Raw genomic sequence first — 7824 nt, 5'->3', positions numbered from 1 at the left:
AGCTATCGAGGATCCAGGAATTTTCTCAATCGATCCACATAGTTGTTGAAAAGGTGTCGAGATTGCGATAAGAAACAACTTAAGAGCTCGGCAGACAGCCAGGTGTCGAGGAGGTGTCGAGATTGCTTAAAAACAGTTTTCACTCGGGGGAAAAACACAGATATGAATGCAATTAAGCATGCAACTCAACCAAGGATTCAATCAACATTTTAAACTCTCAAAATCATCTCTTAACAGCAATTTTAAGCACAAAGATCCCAAAAACACACATACACACACACACACAACAAGTCTAACCAATTGTAAATTTAAAAAACAAGTTAAGACAGTTTAGTGAGCATACATTAACACATGTAAACCTTATGATAGCCAAATCACATTGTACCTGCACATGTATCAGGAGTAGCAAAGAATATTGCGTGTTATGTGTGAAAAATATCGCAAGATTGCATAAGTGTATACATGTTGTGACGATTTGAGATATGAGAAACTACTTTAACTCACACACAACCATAACTGTTTGATGGGGATTATCACCTTCGAGGTACATCCTATAACTCTCACATCTCCTAGAATATACGCTTGCAATCATATTTAAAGTATTTTGATCTTTTTGTTTTTTATTTTTTTTTATTTTTGCATATTTTTCTTTTTAAGCAAATCATGCATGGGCATATAAGAGAGAGAAAAGAAATACCCAATGATGTTAAGCATTTGACATTCCAATTTTGCTATGCCGAAACACACAAATGTCATTAACATTGCACTTTTGCTATGCCAAAGCATACAAATGTCATTTCATGATTGACAGGCAACAGTGGTGAGATGGTTATTTATGCCTTTCTCTTAGGATTTTCTAGTCATTCCTGTCAAAAAGAGTGATACGAGTGTTAAGTACAAGAGATCACTTCTTAAACTTTATTAGGATGAAAATATGCAAAGCGTAATGGAAAGGAAAGAGCATTCTATTAGGAAATTTTTTTTAATTATATCCAATTAACTTGCAGAAGATGGAGGATATGAGAATGCAATTTGTAGATCTATTATCAAGCATTGAATTTGTAGATTTTCAATTTTACTATTTTCAAGTGTAAGTATTCCTTCCCCCTTCTCAGTTTTTTTTTCTTTTTTTTTTTAACACTTTATAACACTATTTTATTCAAAAGAAATCTAATTGAGTTTGTGGCTAGTGCAACTTTTCTTCTTTATTTCCTTTTTAATTTAACCATTTGAATAATTGTATAAAATAGTTATCCAAAGTAGGATTTACTCTTTATGATATGTGCATAGGTACAACCAAAACATTTGTGATTAGGAGAAGTTCTGCACAATCCTTTGGGCTAAACACTACCCAAATGTAGTGCAGTGCAAAAGGAGAGGAAAGAGCACATCATTCTACACTACAAAAGTTGGGAAAGTTGACATTCGTCATGCATCCTTTAATGGAACAGTTTTATCTCTTTCCTCTACCATACATTGTTTTATTATGAAAGTGAAAATGACCCGTTTGTTATGCAAACAAACGTGCAAGATAACATAGATTATATTGGTTGTGAATAGTAGATTTAATTGCAGTTGAACATTGTATGAAGACATCACCATATCATTTTTTTTTAAAGCCAAGTTATAGTAGCAAAATAAGGGTCATTCTACCGTACCCACTATTATTTTTGGGGGGTTTTAGGGGGTACGGTACCCTCCCATATTTGAACCATTGACTTGGTGTTGTTATCATCTTAGCCGTTAATTTAATTTTAGTAGAAACCGATTACTGGCAAAGCAAGTCAGTGTATATAAACTAAAAAAAAAAAATTCAGTTTTTTTTCTCACGCTTTCTCCGATTTTTCTTCCTCTCTCGCGTTCTTCGCTTCCTCTTGCGTTCTTTGGTAAAGGTTTCTTTCTTTCTAAAAAAAATTGAAGGTTTCTTTAAAGGATCATAATCGTTTTGATATTGTTAAAGGTAAGTATCAAAACGATAAAACCCTATTTTCACTGCTATTGTTTTTTTTCCCTTTTTTCTTTATTAGTTTCTTATGGGTATTGTGTATGGGGTGGGTGGGGAAGAGTCCTCAATCTTCTTTTGGTCTGTTTGGATGGCATGGGATTTCGTTTAGGATTTGGATTTGGGTGGGTAACTTAAAAAGAGAAGAATTTGTATTTGACCCAAATCCATCTTGGAATTCAAGTTCCAAATCTATTGATTTCAAATCCCTCACTAACCGTGGAATTCGGGAAATCCTTCCACAACGCTCGCGTCTTCATTGCCTCAAGATGTGACAACAATGTTAAAGCCACAACCACCATGGTGTTTAGGTTTGTCTCTCTTATCCTATCTAAGTTCGTTCTGGGTTTGTCTGTATCTCTGTTTTTGTTTGTATTTGAGTTGTGTGGGTTTCGTTTGGATTTTTCTATGTGGGTCTGTATCTATTGGTAAGCATGGGTTGGTTTAGTTTTGTTAAGAAATTGTTGGAGATATTTTTTTAGAGTTCTGAGTTGGTCTAATTGAAATGCAATGAATTGTTTGATGAAATGCCTCTATGAGCTATGTATTTTAACACATGATAACTTTTTGGATGACAATAGTGATAACTTTTTAACTAGTTTAACATAAGATGTTTGTTTTGTGTATAGCTACATTGATTTCAAAGTTTGTCCTGTTGGTAGATTTGTATCAATGCCTAGTTTGTGATGAAAGAAGACTGCGTAGTGCTAATTATGTAATTGATTCCTTTTGTTTCCATAAAACATGTAGAACCTTTTTTTTTCATGCCTAATAAGCATTTTGATGGCTTTGCTTAACCCTGGAATAGCTTTGAAATATATTTGTAATGTTGAGTAGATAACATCAATTCATCTCAATCCAACATCCTCTTTTTCTCTTCTTGGTAGTTCTTTCATAGTTTGTCTCCCTTATATTAATCGCAATGTGTGGGATGCTTATGCCAAGGTATGGTCCCAATTTATGACTCTTTTTTTGCTTAAATTATGATGGGGTATTCTTTGTATTTGCAATTTTGGAACTAGTTGGTCTGTTTTTTGGGTTATGTTATACTACTTGGATGGTTTTATTTTCCTCTTGTTATACTGTTAAGGGAGTGCCATTGGCCATTGCACTAGGGCATTGAATTTTTCTGATTATATTTTTACATACTGTGGTAATTTCCGTGAATTTAAGATTCAATTGCTTTGTTTGCTGGGTTTCTCAATTTGTTTATTTGCTTTGATGTGTACTATTCTGATTGTAGGGGTTGTAAAGGCAGTCAAAAACATTGTAGCTGTAAAATTTAAAATATAAAATTTTGTTACTAATGTGTTAGTCTAAGTTTTTATGAAACTGAATTGCTGTGGATTCCTTGCCTGACTAACAATGTTGAAAATGCAAGTTCTACAAAAAGTAGATTTTTAATGTAAATAATTTAAGTGGTTACAATGTGCTGGCCTTTCAGTTTGAAAATTATAGGGTATGTTTGGAAAGCCTGAAAACTATTTGCAAAGTGCAAACAAGTTCTGAAACTGTTAGAATTTTATGTTAAACTGTGGTCTTTTGTGAAAACATTACTTATTGAGATTTGCTATTATAAATTAGTAGATTTCAATAGTTTTGTTTCAATTGTGCTAACTCACTGCTTGTCTTCTTTTTTTTTTAATAGAAAATTTCAAAAGCATGTGCTTATAAAAACAAAGTTATTGACAATTGGGAGGTCATTAAGATCTTGTTTGGACCTATTGTTCCTTTTACTTGTTGTTTTGGCCTTAACTTACACAGTGCTATTGTTTTGTGTAAAGGATTAAATTCTAAATGTTGTATTTTAATATATTCACATCTTGCAGCTTCTTGTCAATTTTCTTATAGTTGAATATTGCTAGTAGCTTCTGCTTTGATGTAATTGGCATTGTAATTGGGCAGCCTTTTATTTCCATAAAATCCAATCATTTTTTAGGGGAAAAAAAAAAGAATTTGTTGTTTTTCATTTCTAGATATGCATTTGGTTCATAGTCATGATGCAAGGGTCCATTGTGAGCCTATCTTATTAATTTTTGGATGTATCAGTTTGAAGAAATATCACTTTCTGACGATATAATCTATGCCTTCAACAATTTAAGTCCTGTTAACTATACTTTTGGACTATATATTTTATTGAGCCGATTTAATTATATAACAATACAAATCATACTTATATATATATATATATATATATAAACAATAGTGCAAGAATTATTTTACTTTGGGTTCTTTCTTAAGTCAAATAAGAGGAATTAAATGTGGTTAAACTTAGTTTACTTGCTTAAGTTTGTGTTTTTATTTTTAATTTGTGCCCTTATTCCTATTGTCATGTTTATCAGATACACATACACCTCTACTATGTCATGGGTGCTGGCAATGACAAGCATGGGAATTATCATTACTTCGAGTTATTAGAGTGCCATGAATATGTTAGCATCAACCATCAGAAGTGTGTTGTACCTAGAGATTTGAGAATTGTAACTCTTTTTTAGGGATTGAATACCTTACTTTGTATGTTTTGATTTCGTCATATTGATGTGTAAATATGTAAATGTAGCAAAACATGTTGTACCTTTGGTTCTTTAATTAATTTCTAACACATGATTACATTGATCAATATAATACTAATCTTCAGTGTTAATATTCAATGTAATATAGATATAATTTGTCCTCTCCATTGATAGTGATTACAATGGATGCAGTTTCCAGGTAAATGTCAATTGATATACCTAGACTAATCTCATGGATGCTATGATGATATGCAAGTTCTGATCAGGTGTGTGAGTGACAATATGTTAATTTGCATCATTTGCATCTTTTAGAGGGATTGGTAGGGTTTAAGGGTATTTCGTGATTTAGTAAATAAATAAAATCATTATAATGTGGAAAATTGTTAGACCTCGAAAGTGACGTGACAAAGTATTATAAGGTCAACTAATAATCAAACGTCTTAAGTTTTTTCAGATTACTAATCACTAACTTGTGTGATGCATTGAATGTGATGCATTCAATAGTTAGCGATTAAATATTTTCAATGTTATAGTTAGTTAAAAAATGAATGAAATTCAATATTTAGTTAAAAAATGTTACTAAAATTAAAATGTAGAAAGTTTAAGAAAAATAATAATTGGGAGAATTATTTTATTGATCTTAAATCCAAATCCAAATTTAGGTATCCAAACAACGGAATTTCAAATCCTTCATTGTACAAAATGGCCCAAACAAGGAATTTAAAAATTAATGGATTTTGTAAGTTCCATAGTCCTTTTGTATTGGATTTTACAATGAATTTGTAGAGGTGGAAACTTTAGTCCAAATAACCAAGCATAGATGGGAATTTTAACTAGTGTGATAAATTACACAATGTTGGTAATTTTAATAAGTTTGATCCTCGGGTAAGCTTCCGAGGACAAAGTTCATATCTCTTATCTATGTACACTTCGGGCATTAAAGACAGTCTTGTTTCTACCAAATTTTCTCATCCACATTAATGAGGGAGGTTACAGCTTAAATAGGGTTTCTTAATACATCCTAACCTTCCATGTGTAGGGTGGTTAGGCAGACTAATTAGATATTTTTGTACATCTGGCTTGCTGAAAGGTAATAGTGATCTTGCTAGCTAGAGAAGCACTGTTTAGGGGTCTTATCCTCATTAATGTGGCCAAAGCAGCAGGTAAAGGGCATTTAATGTGGTGATGAGGTGTTCTGGAGTAGGGAGTTCCCTCGTTGTGTCAACTTTTTATTCTCCTATCCCAATGTCCTGCTTTCTCTTTAAATTTCTGAAGTATATACTATCTAACCCCATGACTTTTTCCTCTTCTCAGGTGTTGAGGGAAAAATTTTGATGTTTCCAAATAGAATATGGGGTAGCCAAGCCGAAACTCAACGATGGGCCCTTGAAATAAAGCCCAAAGGCTATCGGTGTGGTGTAAGTCCGCCCAAGTAAAAGATAGAGGCTGCACCCTAACAAGAAGACAACAATAAAGCCCAATAAACACGTTAGTATTGTTAGTTTGTTATATTATTAGTCTTTTTACGGCGTCATAGTTCAAATCAGTACTCTAGCGGTATGGTATTATTTCCAGCGGTAGGAATGAAATTATACTTAGAGTCCAGCAGTCAATGATTAAATAAATTTAGGAACGTGTTCAATCCTGAGGGTCCTTGTGTGTCTTGGTCAGGGGAATTTATAGTACTTTCAGCCATCATTACATCAATGTGAGAGAAAAATTCAATTGTTACAAATACATTATATCTTTCATCATAATAATAATAAACAATGATTAAAGGCTCCATAGTTACAAATAAAAGACGAAAAATAGGATGGAATGAAGGGAGAGAAAAATCCCCAGCTCAGTGCAGCAAATATTAAACTAAGATTTTGGTGAGTGTATAATTATAAGGCATGAATGAGATGAATGTGGGCTATTTTGAGTGAGTGAGATGAGATTAACACTAAGATTGAAGCTTTTTGTGAGTAATGGGCTGTTTGTGTCTAGTTGGAGGACATTTTTGAGTTGTGGTTATGTAGAGGGGTGGGAAGAATATCTGGGATCAGATAAGTGTAGGCTGAAGATAATGAGTGGTGAGCTTAAGGAAAGTTAAATCACGAGCAAAGTAGTAAACAAACCAAGGGTTTCAAAGGGAATGGTTGTCTTGGTTAGTTATGGGACGTTTATGGAGTAGAAAGGTGTAAGCAAGGTGGTGAATGTTGGTGTTATGGTGACTATAGGCTAAGAAAGGTTGTGAGTGAGCTCAAGAGAGCTTGGGGAAGCTTAAAGAAAGCTAATAGGGATTGAATTTCTGTAGAGTGTAGTCAATGACTGAAATTTTTAGAGAGGCTTCTTCCTCCCCTAGTGGGCTGAGGTGTGTATGTTTTTATAATGGAGTTTTAGAGAAGCATTGATTGACAAGAATCCAAAAATGCATGACTCATCAGGGGTGACGAATCAAGGTTAAGCTTCTTGAGAATTTTTGGTCAGAAGTAAGAGATTCACTTTAAGGACTGCCTTACTTCTTTGGGTAATGATGGGATTTTAGAGTGCTTTGCATTTAATGCCATGATTTCTGGGGTTGAGCTGAATCAATATGATTATGGCGTGTATCAAGAAAGAATCCTAATGCTGCAAATTGAGATTTGGTCCCCCAAGAAGTAAGATTCAACACCCCAAGCCGGGTGTCAAACTCTAAATCCACTTCAGGGGGTTCCGTTGGAGATCCTTTTATGCCCTCCAAACCACATGTTCCCAATTTTTCCCCTTTAGGATTCATGGGCTTGGTACATGAATCATGTCTTGAACGTTTTTAACATTTATAGCATCAATTTGTTAAAGTTTGGTTTCAGCTCCCCTTCCGCTGGAGGTGCAGTCTTGAGGAAGATGATAGAGTCCCTTCATCCTTTTGACTTTAGCTGATATGACAGCCCTTGGGTACTGTTCACGTCAGGCAGAGGGTGGCAAAAAACTGATGGTACAGCCTTTAGTCCATTCCTCAAAGGCTTGGTTCCCTTGTATGAGTACCTAGTTGCTCTTTTTTGTTAGGAATGAACAAGGGCTGGTTGCCCACTTTCAAGCCTCTTGCTGGGGGACCTTTTTGAGCTGGAACTCTTCTCCATTTCAACACTTTTAGTTAGGCCACATGGCCCTTTCTTTGCTTGGGCTTGTTCCCTACTTCATGGGATTCTTGAGCCTACAAAATGGGCATTAAAGACATGCTTTGCCATGGGTTTTTTACTCCTTATGGGCTTTAGTGTTAGTAGAAATAAAATGAATCCATGAGCTTTTATGAAATATTTATGATAGATTTTGGGTATTAATTTT

General features: G+C 34.1%; 1 long non-coding RNA gene across 1 annotated transcript; it reads left to right on the top strand.

Annotated features, from left to right (window-relative positions):
- Window positions 1-1839: 1839 nt before the first annotated feature.
- Window positions 1840-4627, top strand: LOC126710313 (uncharacterized). The gene is made up of 2 exons (XR_007649637.1): window positions 1840-2313; window positions 4345-4627. It is a non-coding gene; the product is annotated as an uncharacterized LOC126710313 (long non-coding RNA).
- The last annotated feature ends 3197 nt before the right edge of the window (window positions 4628-7824 follow it).

Source organism: Quercus robur, chromosome 12 (assembly GCF_932294415.1).
Source record: "Quercus robur chromosome 12, dhQueRobu3.1, whole genome shotgun sequence".
NCBI lineage: Eukaryota > Viridiplantae > Streptophyta > Magnoliopsida > Fagales > Fagaceae > Quercus > Quercus robur.
This window is presented reverse-complemented; position numbering and strand designations above follow the sequence as displayed.